The following is a 14,702-nucleotide window of genomic DNA, read 5'->3' on the forward strand; positions in this document are numbered from 1 at the left end:
TTCATCCAGACGTGAAGCTTAGCATTCACGCCAAAGAGTTCAGTCTTGGTTTCATCAGACCAGAGAAACGTGTTTCTCATGGTCTGAGAGTCTTAGATGCCTTTTGGAAAACTCCTGTCATGTGCCTTTTACTGAAAAGTGGCTTTTGTCTGGCCACTAAACCATAACGGTCTGATTTGGTGGAGTGCTGCAGAGATGGTTCACAGAGCCACTCTATCAGAGTGACCATCGGGTTCTTGGTCACCTCCCTGACCAAGGCCTCTCTCCCCTGATTGCTCAGTTTGGCCAGGCTGCCAACTCTAGGAAGAGTCTTGGTGGTTCCAAACTTTGATGGAGACCACTGTGTTCTTGGGGACCTTCAATTTTGCAGACATTTTTTGGTACCCTTCCCCATATTTTTGCCTCAACACAATCCTGTCTCTGAGCTCTACGGACAATTCCTTCGACCTCATGGCTTGGTTTTTGCTCTGACATGCACTGTCAATTGTGGGACCGTTTATAGACAGTTGGGTCCATTTCCAAATCATGTCCAATCAATTGAATTTACCACAGGTGGACTCCAATCAAGTTGTAGAAACATCTCCAGGATGATCAACGGAAACATGATGCACCTGAGCTCAATTTAGAGTCTTATAGCAACGGTTTTGAATACTTATGTAAATAAGGTATTTCTGTTTTCATGTTTTATACATTTTGTAACATTTCTTTAAACATGTTTTTGGTTTATAATTATGGAGTATTGTGTGTAGATTTCTGTGGATTTTCTATTTATTTAATCCATTTTAGAATAAAGCTGTAACGTAACAAAATTTGAAAAAAGTCAAGGGGTCTGAATACTTTCCGCGAAGGCACTAGCTTCTTGAAACGGGTCGCATATAGCCTACTTGGAGGGTCTTTTGAGCACATCCTACATAATAACAGGACCTGGCAAAAAATAATGTACAATAACCTACATAGATAAACAGGGGATGTACACTTACTGTTTAGCTGCCCCCAAATTTGATCTTAAAATAAAACTTTGGTGATTAAGATTTTTTTCAAAGCGGTCTCACGAGCCAAACCCTTTATCAATAGTCTTGACTAATTGTTCTTGCATTAGGCAGGACAAAAAAAGCTGCCTTCAGAGGAGGAGAGGCTATGCTTGGTTTTCAAATCAAATTAAATGAAATGGGAAAAAACATGTGTTTTTTGTTTCTAAATACAAGCTTTACAGGCACAAAAACACATCTATCTTGATCCATGTGCAGATGAGCACTGTACGCCACGGCTTGAAAGGATGCGCTTCTGCTGTCAAAATCCATGTCGTAACCAACCGCGTTACCCCTAAGACCAGCTTTAGGTTGTTCTTAAATATCCAAACCAACGCTACCTGATATTGGCACTTTGGTGCACATTTTGAAGGACACCTCAGATATTGCCACCCCTCCCCGATGTAGAGCTCGCGTTGTTATTTTGGAAAGTGTTGTTTTTGAAAGTCTATTGAAAAAGTTTGGCTACTAACTAGCTACCTACTTTTTGAGTATGGATCCCGCAACGCGGGTGGCATCAGTTGCTGGGACCGCTACTATCTGTCCAGTGATGCCGACCAAGGCCGGGTCTGAAGAGCTGCTTGGCGTAGCAGCTAGCCTAGTCGTGGGTTTTGTTCAAGCCCTCAATCCTGCTAGCTTGATAGGGAGCTAGCTAGCAGGGTTGAGGGCTTGAACGCAACCCACAACGTAGTTAGCCATTGTGGCTGGGACTGCTGATTTTCCTCGGGCTTGTGGCTATCTAGCTCCCTGCTGTTTGTTGTTGTTTTTTCCAACCGTCCATGTGACCTGCCTTGTCTGGAACTGCGAGGAGTAACGGCGTAACCTACTTTGCTACCGTTGAGGACAGTGGTGTCTCTTTATCACAGGTGAAGGATCTTTTAAACAAACACAAATATTTCTACAAGCAGTCATTACAACAACAAAAAAATAACTTCAAGTGTTGTGTCCAAATACTGGTGGAGTCAACTAAATAAAATAATGGATGACCTGACCAGAGAGGTCCAGGACCTGAAGAACAGTTTGCAGTTCTCCCAAGGTCAGCTCAACGAGTTTAAACAGGAGAACGGCAAGATAACAGCAATCTGTAAGTCATTGAGGTAGATAAAATAAAGGTAAATAAAATAAATTGAGAGAGGATATCAGTTCTCTATGTGAATCCATGGTAACAATGACAGAGAAATCTGATTATCTCGAGGGACAATCAAGGCTGAACAACATGGTTGTGGACGTAATTGCAGAATATCCACGAGACCTGGATGGAGTCTGAGGACAAAGTGGGGGAAGTTATCTTGGAGAATCTGAAGATGGACCACTGGAAGATTAAGGCGGAGTGTGCCCACAGGACTGGAAAACCCACCACCGGCCCAGATGACAGGCCCAGGCCGATATTGATCAAGTTCCTGAGGTTCAAGGACAAGATAGCTGTTCTGGAAAGAGCCAAGAACTTGAGAGGAATATATATCTTCTGCAATGAGGGCTATCCTGAAGCTGTGTGCCAGAAGAGAAAATAACTTATCCCACCCATGAAAGCTGCCAGAGCTCGTGGGGACATTCCTTACATCCGCTATGACAGGCTCATTGCCCACCCTTCCTCCCAAAAGCCTGGAAGGGATGAGAGCCAAGCCTACTTAGCTTCAGCCCAGCAGCACACACACATACAGTACTTACAAACATCAACTGATTAATGGACTGCTGAATGTATCTTTTTTTCTCTTGCTCTTTCACATATTATGTCTATCTCTTATAAGCGACACAGGAAAGGGCTGAAAATAGTCCATATTAATATATGTAGCCTTAGAAATAAGGTTAATGAAATCGATATATTGCTAACATTCATATACCAGCCATTTCTGAGACTTGGATAATTCATTTGATGATACAGCAGTAGCAATACAAGGATTTAAAAGTCAGTATCTAAATAATATGTGTGAAATGCTTGATAGTGTATGTGATGAAAACAGAGAAGTTTACTTTCTTACGGACCTGAATATTGACTCGTTTTCATCAAGCTGTCCGCTCAAGAGGGAGCTTCTCAGTGAAACCAGTGCCTGTAATTTGGTTCAGGTTAATAATCAACCAAACCAGGCTGTTTACAAACACTATAGGAACAAAAACATCCACATGTATAGATCAAATGTTTCACTAACACTGTAGAAATTTGTTCTAAAGCTTTATCCGTAACCATTGGATGCAGTGATCACAATATAGTGGCTATATAGAAGAAAGCCAAAGTTCCAACAGCTGGGCCTAAAATAGTGCACAAGAAATCATACAAAACATTTCACTGTGACTGTTATGTGGATGATGTTAAAAATATTTGTTGATCTGATGTGATTAATAAGGAGCATCCAGACGCTGCACTTGAATAATTTCTGAAATTGCTTCTTCCAATTATAGATCAACATGCACCTGTTAAGAAACTGACTGTTAGAACCGTTAAGGCTTTTTTGGATTGATGAGAAATTGAAAAACCGTATGGTTGAAAACGATGGGGCAAAATGAGTGGCTAATAAGTCTGGCTGAACATCTGACTTACTGCAAATTGAGAACATTTGTGACTATACAACAAAAATAAGATACAAAGAATGATGAAAAAAAACTTTGGTGTACTTTAAATGAAATTATGGGCAGAAAGACAAATTCAACTCCATCTTTCATGGAATCAGACTATTCATCACAAAACCATTTGATGTTGCCAATTATTTTAATGATTACTTCATTGGCAAAGTGGGCAAATTTAGGCAAGAAATGCCAACAACGAACAGTGAGCCATCAAGTTTGAATTTTGTAAAGTTAGTGTGGGAGATGTGGGAAAATTATTGTTATCGATCAATAATGACAAACCTCCCGGCATTGACAACTTAGATGGAAAGCTACTGAGTATGGTAGCTGATTCTATAGCCACTCCTATTTGTCATATCTTTAATCTGAGCCTAGAGGAAATTCTTTGTCCTCAGGCCTGGAGAGAATTCGGTTACCCAAGAGTGGTAAAGCGGCCTTTACTGGTTCTAACAGCAGTCCCATCAGCTTGCTGCCAGCTCTTAGCAAACAGTTGGGGAAAAAATTGTATAAATGTGACCCATTTCAGGAAACTAGGCGTATGTCGCAAGTCACAACTTCACAGGAGAGCAATTTGAATAAAATAAACAACTTTTTATCAAAATGTGTTTTTTTGGCAGAAATGCCTTCTGGAATATGTGAACAAACTTGTATGCAATCTGTAAATACAAACAAAAATTGTTAAATTGTGAGCCTTGTTGGTAAACCACAGAAAAAGTCAGCAACCTTCCCACTAGCCGTGATTGGCTGAGATAATGAGTGGGCTGGACATGCCGAGAAAGGAGTTCGGATTGGTCTGCCAAACAGAAGGCTTCTGTCTATTTGAGCTCAATCTGTGTTGGTAATCCTGTCGAACGTAGCTTTTTTTAAATGTAGCTGCATAAGTGTTTCTGTCCACTTTCTGGAGGCTTGAGATTTGAAAATAGAGTATGATAGTTAGAGATAGCGAAAAGATGACATCTTCAAACTAAGGGCACTTGTGGCATGGATCCGTGACAGAGAGACACGTTCATCTTGCATGATGATGTATAGTCAAGCTAGCAACATTTTCAGATATTACGCTTCTTATTTTGACAGAAAGTGGTTTCATTTCAAGCTGAAGTGTACTGTTAGCTAGCTAGCTAATGTTAGCTGGCTGGCTTCCTTGCTAACGCTATGTGTATATCGTTATTATTCATTTTTGTAGGTGGCTGGCTCGGTAGATAACATTATGATGTGTGTGATATTACCCGTTGTTTACCTAGCTAGCTACATGTCTTAAGCTAAAGTGTACTGTTAGCTAGCTAATGTTAGCTGGCTGGCTCCCTAGCTAACGTTGCGTTTATGACGTTATTATTCGTATCCCAGATCCGTTAGCTTTGCTAGTTAGAGCCTAATGTTAGCTCCCAGCAGATTCATGCAGGGTAGTAATGACATGATTTGGCGCTGTTCATTGTTGTTTAACTAGCTAACGTTAGGTGGCTTGCTCGTTAGCTAACATGACGTGATGTGTGTGATCTCACATGTTTGAATCTTACACCGTTGAATATGGCAGGTGTCAGTAAAAAAAGCATTATGAAATTGTTGCCTGCAGAGCCAGTTAGGCTGTTTTCATGTTATCCAGACGTAAACAAATCATCAGCCAGAGCGTCAAGTGTGTGCTCTGAACGCTCCGAGAGCGAAACGAGATGGGTGGGGCTAAAGCTTAAGAGGGTGTGAACGATGCTGAATGGGTGTAGACAAAGAAGAGCTCTCTCACCGAAACACTAAAATGCCATTTTCTCAAAAAGTGAGTGTTCAAGTTGAACTTTCAAAGCAGAATTACTTAACCATTGTTCCTCGATTGCAGTGTATAATATACCATTTTGTAGCTGAGTCTCTATTTTTATCCAATGTAAAAAACAGAAATTCTAATTTTGCTACATAAGACTGAATCCAGGTGGCGAGTCATAAATTTCAAAAATAATTTCAGCATGCTTATAGAGAAGGGCACTCAAAATGTACTGCACTGACACAAATGACTGATGACTGGTTAAAATAAAATTATATTAAGAAGATTGTGGGAGCTGTACTGTTAGATTTCAGCGCAGCCTTTTATATATAATTGACCATAACCTATTGTTGAGAAAATGTACAGTACCAGTCAAAATTTTGGACACACCTACTCATTCAAGGGTTTTTCTTAATTTTTACTATTTTCTACATTGTAGAATAATAGTGAAGACATCAAAACTATAACATAACACATATGGAATGATGTGGTAACCAAAAAAGTGCTAAACAAATCTAAATATCTTTTACATTTGAGATTCTTCAAAGTAGCCACACTTTACCTTGATGACAGCTTTGCTCTTGGCATTCTCTCAACCAGCTTAATGAGGAATGCTTTTCCAACAGCCTTGAAGGAGTTCCCACATATGCTGAGCACTTGTTGGCTGCTTTTCCTTCACTCTGCAGTCCAACTCATCCCAAACCATCTCAATTGGGTTGAGGTCTGGTGACTGTGAAGGCCAGGTCATCTGATGCTCCTTCTTTGTCAAATAGCCTTTACACAGCTTGGAGGTGTGAGTCATTGTCCTGTTGAAAAACAAATGATAGTCCCAATAAGAGCAAACCAGATGGGATGACGTATCGCTGCAGAATTCTGTGGTAGCCATGCTGGTTAAGTGTGCCTTGAATTCTAAATAAATCACAGACAGTGTCACCAGCAAAGCAGCCCCACACCATCACACCCACTCCTCCATGCTTCACGGTGGGAACCGCACATGCGAAGATCATCCGTTCACCTACTCTGCGTCTCACAAAGACACAACGGTTGGAACCAAAAATGTCCAATTTTGACTCATCAGACCAAAGGACAGATTTCCACTGGTCTAATGTCCATTGCTTGTGTTTCTTAGCCCAAGCAAGTCTTCTTATGTCATGTAGTAGTGGTTTCTTTGCAGCAATTTGACCACGAAGGCCTGATTCACGCAGTCTCCTCTGAACAATTGATGTTGAGATGTGTCTGTTACTTGAACTCGTATCCTCTAAAGCAGAGGTAACTCTGGGTCTTCCTTTCCTGTGGCCGTCCTCTTGAGAGCCAGTTTCATCATAGCGCTTCATAGTCTTTTCAAAGTTCTTGAAATTTTCCAGATTGATTGACCTTCATGTCTTAAAGTAATGATGGAATGTCTTTTATCTTTGCATATTTGAGCTGTTCTTGCCATAATATGGACTTGGTCTTTTACCAAATAGGGCTATCTTCTGTATACCACCCCTACCTTGTCACAACACAACTGATTGGCTCAAAAGCATTAAGGAAAGAAATTCCACAAATGAACTGTTAACAAGGCACATCTGTTAATTGAAATCAATTCCAGGTGACGACCTCATGAAGCTGGTTGAGAGAATGCCAAGCGTGTGCAAAGCTGTCATCAGGGTGGCTACTTAAAAAAAATCTAATCTAAAATATATTTTGATTTGTTTAACACTATTTTGGTTACTACAGTTTTGATGTCTTCACTGTTATTCTACAATGTAGAAAATAGTAAAAATAAATAAAAACCCTTGAATGAGTAGGTGTGTCCAAACTTTTGACTGGTACTGTATGTATTATGGCTAGGGCAGTTAAGGAGACCGTATTACCTCTACACCGGCGGTCCCGAGTCATGAAGGCACTCAAATACCATGTGACCATTTAGTCACGGTAATTAGGCTTCTCTAAGCTCTGATGCTGCTGATGGTCATTAGTAGCCTACCAAACTTGCTAACTGCCTGGTACTCAGCACTCTATTGTCCCTCTAATCACCCTGACATCAATGCAAATGTGTTCGAAAATCTAATCAAACACTTCATGAGAGCTCATGAGTTCAGGGTGCACAAAATTTCAATCTGCTATGTAATTGTGCGAGAAAACAGAGTGATGGCCTCTACTAAAAATAGGAGGATCAGCTTTCTATTGGCTAGGCATACTATATTTATTTTTCAACTTTCCTAATATTAAGCACATTGATAATATTTACAACCAGAGTATAGCCTACCTGGCTGGCATGAAAATAAACCATAGGGAAAAGAGTCCTTCATTCTCTATTTAAGTGCATAGATGACATGTATTTTACCCCACTGACCCTGTTTCGATACAGGTGCATGATAATAGCACATTATAAATCAAAACAAATTTCACACATATTATTTAGTATATGTAAAGACAAGATTAAATCAAGAATAGTCTGATGGGTGACAATATTAGCATATCGCTTGTGAATTATATATTAGCACTTGCAAATTATGCTCAGTATAAGAAACAATTCCTTGTTTTTGTGACTTTTTCGAGTCATAGTCGCACACATCATATAGCCTAGCCCATAGGTGGCCAAATAAGTTCTTAAAATTAAGGACATTACTCCGCTTTACCAAGGGTGTAGAGCCTAACTGGCATACATGAGCAGCGTGTGAGTTTCAAGTTTGGGGTAAATAATGTTCACCATAAAAATACACCTTTATAATAAAAGTATTACATGCATAATTGCATTTGCGGTCACTTTTGGTGTTTTCCGCAAATAGAACATTTGCGCTCATAGCCTACTACCATGTGCGCATTGCTGCGCTTATAATGTGAAGAAATAGCCTAATAGTTTATCAACAAGTTTTTTTTAATGCTAGTGGTTGTATTAATTTGGGATCTATCACATCCCACAACTGTCCCAGACTATGTTTGGAACATTTATTTCTCGCACAGAATATAATAGGTAGACCTTTGTACTATGGGGAATAGTATAATGACATAGGCTAGTGCTTTTGCTGTTCGTTAGGCCTACTCATATTGTTGGCTGACGAAAAGTAAATGGGGACAGTTCTACCAATATCTTCAACATGCACCTCGGAATTGGATAAGGCGTGCAGTTATGTCCCCGGTGTGTCTGTCTTCACTTGTAGCCTGTGAGAAACATGATGGAGCGCACAGTACTCAGGGAGAAGCACACCATGGCCACTGGCTGCAAAAAGCATTGATTTTCTTAGGGTGCATTACGGCCACACAAGGGGATGCTGCCGTGAAATTCTAGGCATTATCAAGTGCTTGTCAAATTGTGAATGAGTGACTGATGTAGTGTGTACTGCACAAAAAACACAGCATAACTCATGTCTTTCAAGCAACTTTCAAATCATCATTTGAGTCACATAATGCAGCCTTACAATGTATTAAAAATCAAAACATATAGACCAACCTTTGTAGAACAACTAAAGTTACATTAATAACTCTAAATTAATCATATTGGAATATCTATTTCTTTGTTAACTGCTCAACACAGAATAGCCGCATGTGCGCACTCCCTCAAATTGTTTGCAGAAAATATCCTTTCTATTTTATTCATCTTTGTTCAATTGTATTCTTCATACTATAAAATAATGCAGCGGAATTCTAAGCAAATCTTGTCTGCTAAATAAACTACAGTAGTGTAGCCCACAGCCATTTGGCATGGCCAGATCAGGACCTAACATGAGGACAACTCAGAGTATGTTGTTCTGTCCTTCTGAAATAGACTACATTTTCTTCATATCATGCTTCTTAGACCTGTCTAAAATAAATAATGGATGTAGGCTATCTTAAATGGATTTATTAGACTTTTTAAAATGTAGATGTTCCGAAGGTCTGCATCAGTGGCTATGTGTGGAAGCCAGGAGATGCTAAATGTGTTTATGGTAATTCATGGTAAATTACCCCGAGTCCGACAGTTATATTCAAATGGTTGTAAAGATGGGGAGCGGTCTGTCCGTAATAAAGAGAAGCTCTGCTTTTTTGACATCACACTCCACAAAGCAATTCCTGCAGGCTCTAGTTTTGTCTTATCTTGATTATTGTCCAGTCATATGGTCAACTGCTGCAAAGAAAGACCTAGTTAAGCTGCAGCTGGCCCAGAACAGTCGCAAATCTTGCTCTTAATTGTAATCAGGGGCTAATATTAATTATATGCATGCCAGTCTCTCTTGGCTAAGAGTTGAGGAAAGACTAGAAAGAAACATTTATGTGTTGGAAATTCCAAATTGTTTGCATAATCAACTTAATAACAGCTCTGACACACACACTTACCCCACCAGACAAGCCACCAGGGGTCTTTTCACAGTCTCCTGGTCCAGAACAAATTCAAAGAAACGTACATTATACAGAGTCATGAGTGTATAGATCTCCCTTCATTCAATCTTATATTGCGCAAGTGAAGAGCAAACCTGGTTTCAAAAAACAAATAAAGCACCATCTCACGGCACAACGCCGCCCCCCATGTGACCTACTTGTTGTGTGTATGTACTGACATGTAAGTGTAACTGATAGATGCACACACAAATATACACACTACATGTTCATGTTTTTAAATGTATGTAAATTGTGTATTTTGTCTGTAATGTATGTTTAGTTATGTATCGGACCTCAGACAACATATCGCCATTTCATCATGAATTTTAAAAAAATGTGACACACGTAAAAAGTATGTCAAACATCCTTTCCAGAGAAATCTGAGATACCAAAAATATTTTTGGGCTATCCTGGAATCGCCCTTTAGCCTGGTGATTTCAACTATTTGCCAATGCTATTTTCTGATTGTCAGATTTCAACAAAAAATGTAATCTACTGCATAAAAAAACTATATTTTACAGCAACGAACCTATTTCCTGTTATTCTCCATCACTTCTGAGTCCTTATGCAGCTCAGATATTTGTCATAAATACATAACCCAATGAAAAAACCCAGCTCTAATAAAATGGCCCACCCTCTTTCCCCTTGGAGTTACGTGCTTTAATTGCTGTCTCTTTGCACGCACTGTAAAATATTAATTTACTGGGGCTAATGGAGCTTGGAGGCAGAAACATAATATAAACGGCTGGCAATTCGGAGCACTAGGTGCTTCTGACCATACATCTCCCTCTCTCTCACTGCCTCTGTGCTCTACTGTATCAAGCTTGCCTGTTTCTACCACGAGGCTGATGCGTCTACTGTGCAGGCATTCAGGGGATGGGAGAGGAAAGCAGAGGAATAGGGGGCAGAGCAAAAGGCCACCATCATCACACTACTGCCCCCTAATGTCTGAGGGAGGCTGGACAGTCCAGCGGGCATTACTAAGGGGGGAAGGTGGAAAGCTTTGTGTTCAAACTGCCTCCAGCCAAGTCTAGGTTGTTTGATTAAAAGTTACGCTGGATTGAAATAATCTCTTTATTTTATTTATTGTTGACATCAATGGTAGTGTCTTGAGGTTTGTTGTGTGTTTTTACAATTGATAAGAACAGAGCCTATGGTTTATGTGAAAACCTATAGCACCTTGAATCCAAAAAGTCTGACAAAATAATACCCAGTAATTAGTTAATGGTGGCATCTGTGCCCTACGCCTATCCTACTGACCTAATAAACATTCCTTATTACTAGACCTAAAAATTGCTCCGACTCTTGCTCAAAGCCCTGTGAGGCTACTTTCAGACAAACATTATTCTATACATCAACACCATAAGAGTCTTCCAAGTTATAACCTAGTGATTAGAATACAATTATTGATTTGGCAGTTAATAGGTGATTGCAGTAATTCAAAAGAGTTTTGGATTATACAAATCTAGTTTATGTTGTACTCTTCTGTCAAGTACTAAAAGTCCAATGCAGCTGTTTTTATCTCAATATCAAATCATTTCTATGATTGTTTTCCATTAAAACGTTCAAAAAGATACAAAAAATAGCTCCTTATCTAAATGCAATTTCTCAAGCAGGAATTTTGCTTGGACTAATTGGAGGTGTAACGATTGTCGTCGGGAGAAGGAGAAGAGGACCAAAGAGCAGCGTGGTACGTATTCATAATGATTTTAATAAAGATGAATACTGGAAACAAAAACAACAAACCGACAAACAAACAATTCTGCAAGATGCAACAAAAACACTAAACAGAAAATAACTATCCACCCCCATAGTGGGAAAACAGGCTGCCTAAGTATGGTTCTCACTCAGCTGCCTCTGATTGGGAACCATACCAGGCCAAACACATAGAAATAGAAAATATAGAACACAAAACATAGAATGCCCACCCCAACTCACGCCCTGACCAAACTAAAATAGAGACATAATCAAGGAACTAAGGTCAGGACGTGACAGGAGGAGCCTAATGGGAGGGATGTGTACTGTAACCTGAACACCAAGGATGGTGGGGTTTGAAATAATTTCACTATTTGAACAGTATCATACATTTATGTTGGATATCCCAATATTCGAAATACAAGCTGTTATTTTTTTTTACTTACGTTTTTAACCTGAGCACTGCTGCGCGAGAGGCTGGAGCTTTATTGCTGCAGCTGCTGAGAGGTGTGTGATCAGATGGGAGAGAGCAGACAGAGGGAGAGAGAGAAGCAGCCAAGGCAACCCAGCTACAGCCAAGACTAGCTAATCATCCCATATAACAGTGCCTGTCGTGACTGGAGTAGCCTGGAGAAGCTATCTAGCTATGTCTAGCTAGGCTAATTAGGGCCACATGCTGCGCTTTTCCCTCAACTACCTGTTTGTTGCCCCGTTGAAGACTACTCCTTCTCATCTTGTTAACTTTCAATTCTGTAATTTCATTACGTCTTGCATTGCAATAGTGAACTTCCACTCCACTTGCTACACATTAAGCCTCTGTGTCGCTTTGATTGGCCAACATAAACAACAAGCTAAACACCTGAAGGCTACCGCTACCAGTCTTTTTATGGGGCGCACATCATAAAAACTATATTTTGTTTGTTTTATTAAATTAATCATTTGAAATGTCATGGTATATCCTTGTATGTAACAATGTCAGATGGATAATTTAATTGAAATTAGAAAAACAGATCTACACTCGGTCTGTTGTTTTTATGAAATGGTTTTCATTCAATAATTTTTAATCATGCCAACAACATCTTTAACCATCGGAAGTTCTGATAACTAAGGATTCCGAGATGCGGTTAGCTCTATCGGCTGGGACCGCAAGTTTGAGGCCCGGATTCCTGCAAAAAAAAAAAAAAAAGTGGTTAGGTATCATGTCAACAGAGCAAGATAACGTTAGCAGTACTAGAGTCAAAACACCAGTGGTATTTGTGTCTGGGATCAAATGCGCTAGACGATATCAAATCAAATCAAATTTTATTGGTCACATACACATGGTTGTTAGCAGATGTTGACGCGAGTGTAACAAAATGCTTGTGCTTTTAGTTCCGACAGTGTAGTAATATCTGACAAGTAATCGAACAAATTCACAACCCCTACCTTATACACACAAATGTAGAGGGATGGAGAAATAATATGTACATTTAAATATATGGATGAGCGATGGCCGTGCGTCATAGGCAAGATGCAATAGATGGTATGAAATACAGTATATACATATGCGATGAGTAATGTAGGATATGTAAACATTATTAAAGTGGCATTATTTAAAGTGACTAGTGATCCATTTATTAAAGTGGCCAGTGATTTGGGTCTGTATGTTGGCAGCAGCCTCTGTGTTAGTGATGGCTGTTTAACAGTCTGATGGCCTTGGAATAGAAGCTGTTTTTCAGTCTCTCGGTCCCAGCTTTGATGCACCTGTACTGACCTCGCCTTCTGGATGATAGCGGGGTGAACAGACAGTGGCTCGGGTGGTTGTTGTCTTTGATGATCTTTTTGGCCTTCCTGTGACATCGGGTGCTGTAGGTGTCCTGGAAGGCAGGTAGTTTGTCGCCGGTGATGCGTTGTACCCTCTGGAGAGCCTTGTGGGTGAGGGCAGTGCAGTTGTCATACCAGGCGGTGATACAGCCTGACAGGATGCTCTTGATTGTGCATCTGTAAAAGTTTGTGAGGGTTTTAGCTGACAAGCCAAATTTCTTGTGCCTTCTGTTGTTGAGCCTTCTTCACCATGTTGACTGTGTGGGTGGACCATTTCAGTTTGTTCGTGACGTGTATGCCGAGGAACTTAAAACTTTCCACCTTTTCTACTACTATCCCGTTGATGTGGATGTGCTCCCCCAGCTGTTTCCTGAAGTCCATGATCATCTTCTTTGTTTTGTTGACGTTGAGTGAGAGGTTGTTTTCCTGACACCATACTCAGAGTGCCCTCACCTCCTCCTTGTAGGCTGTCTTGCCGTTGTTGGTAATCAAGCCCACTACTGTTGTGTCATCTGCAAACTTGATGATTGAGTTGGAGGCGTGCATGGCCAAGCAGTCATGGGTGAACAGGGAGTACAGGAGAGGGCTGAGCATGCACCCTTGTGGGGCCCTAGTAATGAGGATCAGTGAAGTCGAGATGTTGTTTTCTATCTTCACCACCTGGGTGCGGCCCATCATAAAGTCCAGGACCCAATTGCACAGGGCGGGGCTGTGACCGTACTGACCTGCAGTACTGACCTGCTCCAATCCACTGGACAGATGGTGAGCTCAACTTTGCAGCCAGTGGGAGACTGGACAATAGCAAGGCGAAGGAGGTCGGGTGGGAGGCAGTTTTGTTCGCCTCCATATATCCTAGAAGATAAGACCCAGCTATTAAGCAGCTATGCCCCACTGGAGATGGAGATACCAATCCCGGGAGTCAGCTCTGATCCTGGGAGTACACCAACAGCCAGCAGCCGTCCAGGGGCTTCCTCCACAGCTGAGCCGGTCACTGACCAAAGGAAACAAGGTCTTGGGCTCTCCATCTACCCGAGGATTCCAGACGCCATCCGCTGCTGCTGGTGAGTCAGGCTGGCATGAGTCGAAGCACACCTTCTCCCCCCTGCCCGGAGGCAGGCCTGTTCGGTTCCTCCTCTTCCTTCCCCATCAGATTCCATCACGGCCATTATTGTCATGGGCAGGTAGATGATGAGCGATTTTGGCCTGCCTTTGGTCTGTGGACAGGTCCACTCTCAACCAGTCGCCCGTGTCCAAGACATCAATTTCTCCTGCCCACAGTTCTAACCAACTTCTCTAATATTGGCACCATTGTCACTCACGTTGGATTTAACAACATTCACTTTCAGAGGAATTGAAGAAGGACTACAACATTCTCTTGAACACCCTTGTTTGCACAGGGGAGAGAACAGTCATCTCTGGCCCCCTGCCGTGCCAAAGAAGGGTTTCATAACGTTACAACCGCCTTGCTGCGCTAAACGAGTTCCTAAAGAAACAATGCAAAGACAGGAATGTCTCCTTTTGTGACA

Source organism: Oncorhynchus nerka, linkage group LG25, assembly GCF_034236695.1.
Source record: "Oncorhynchus nerka isolate Pitt River linkage group LG25, Oner_Uvic_2.0, whole genome shotgun sequence".
Taxonomy (NCBI): domain Eukaryota; kingdom Metazoa; phylum Chordata; class Actinopteri; order Salmoniformes; family Salmonidae; genus Oncorhynchus; species Oncorhynchus nerka.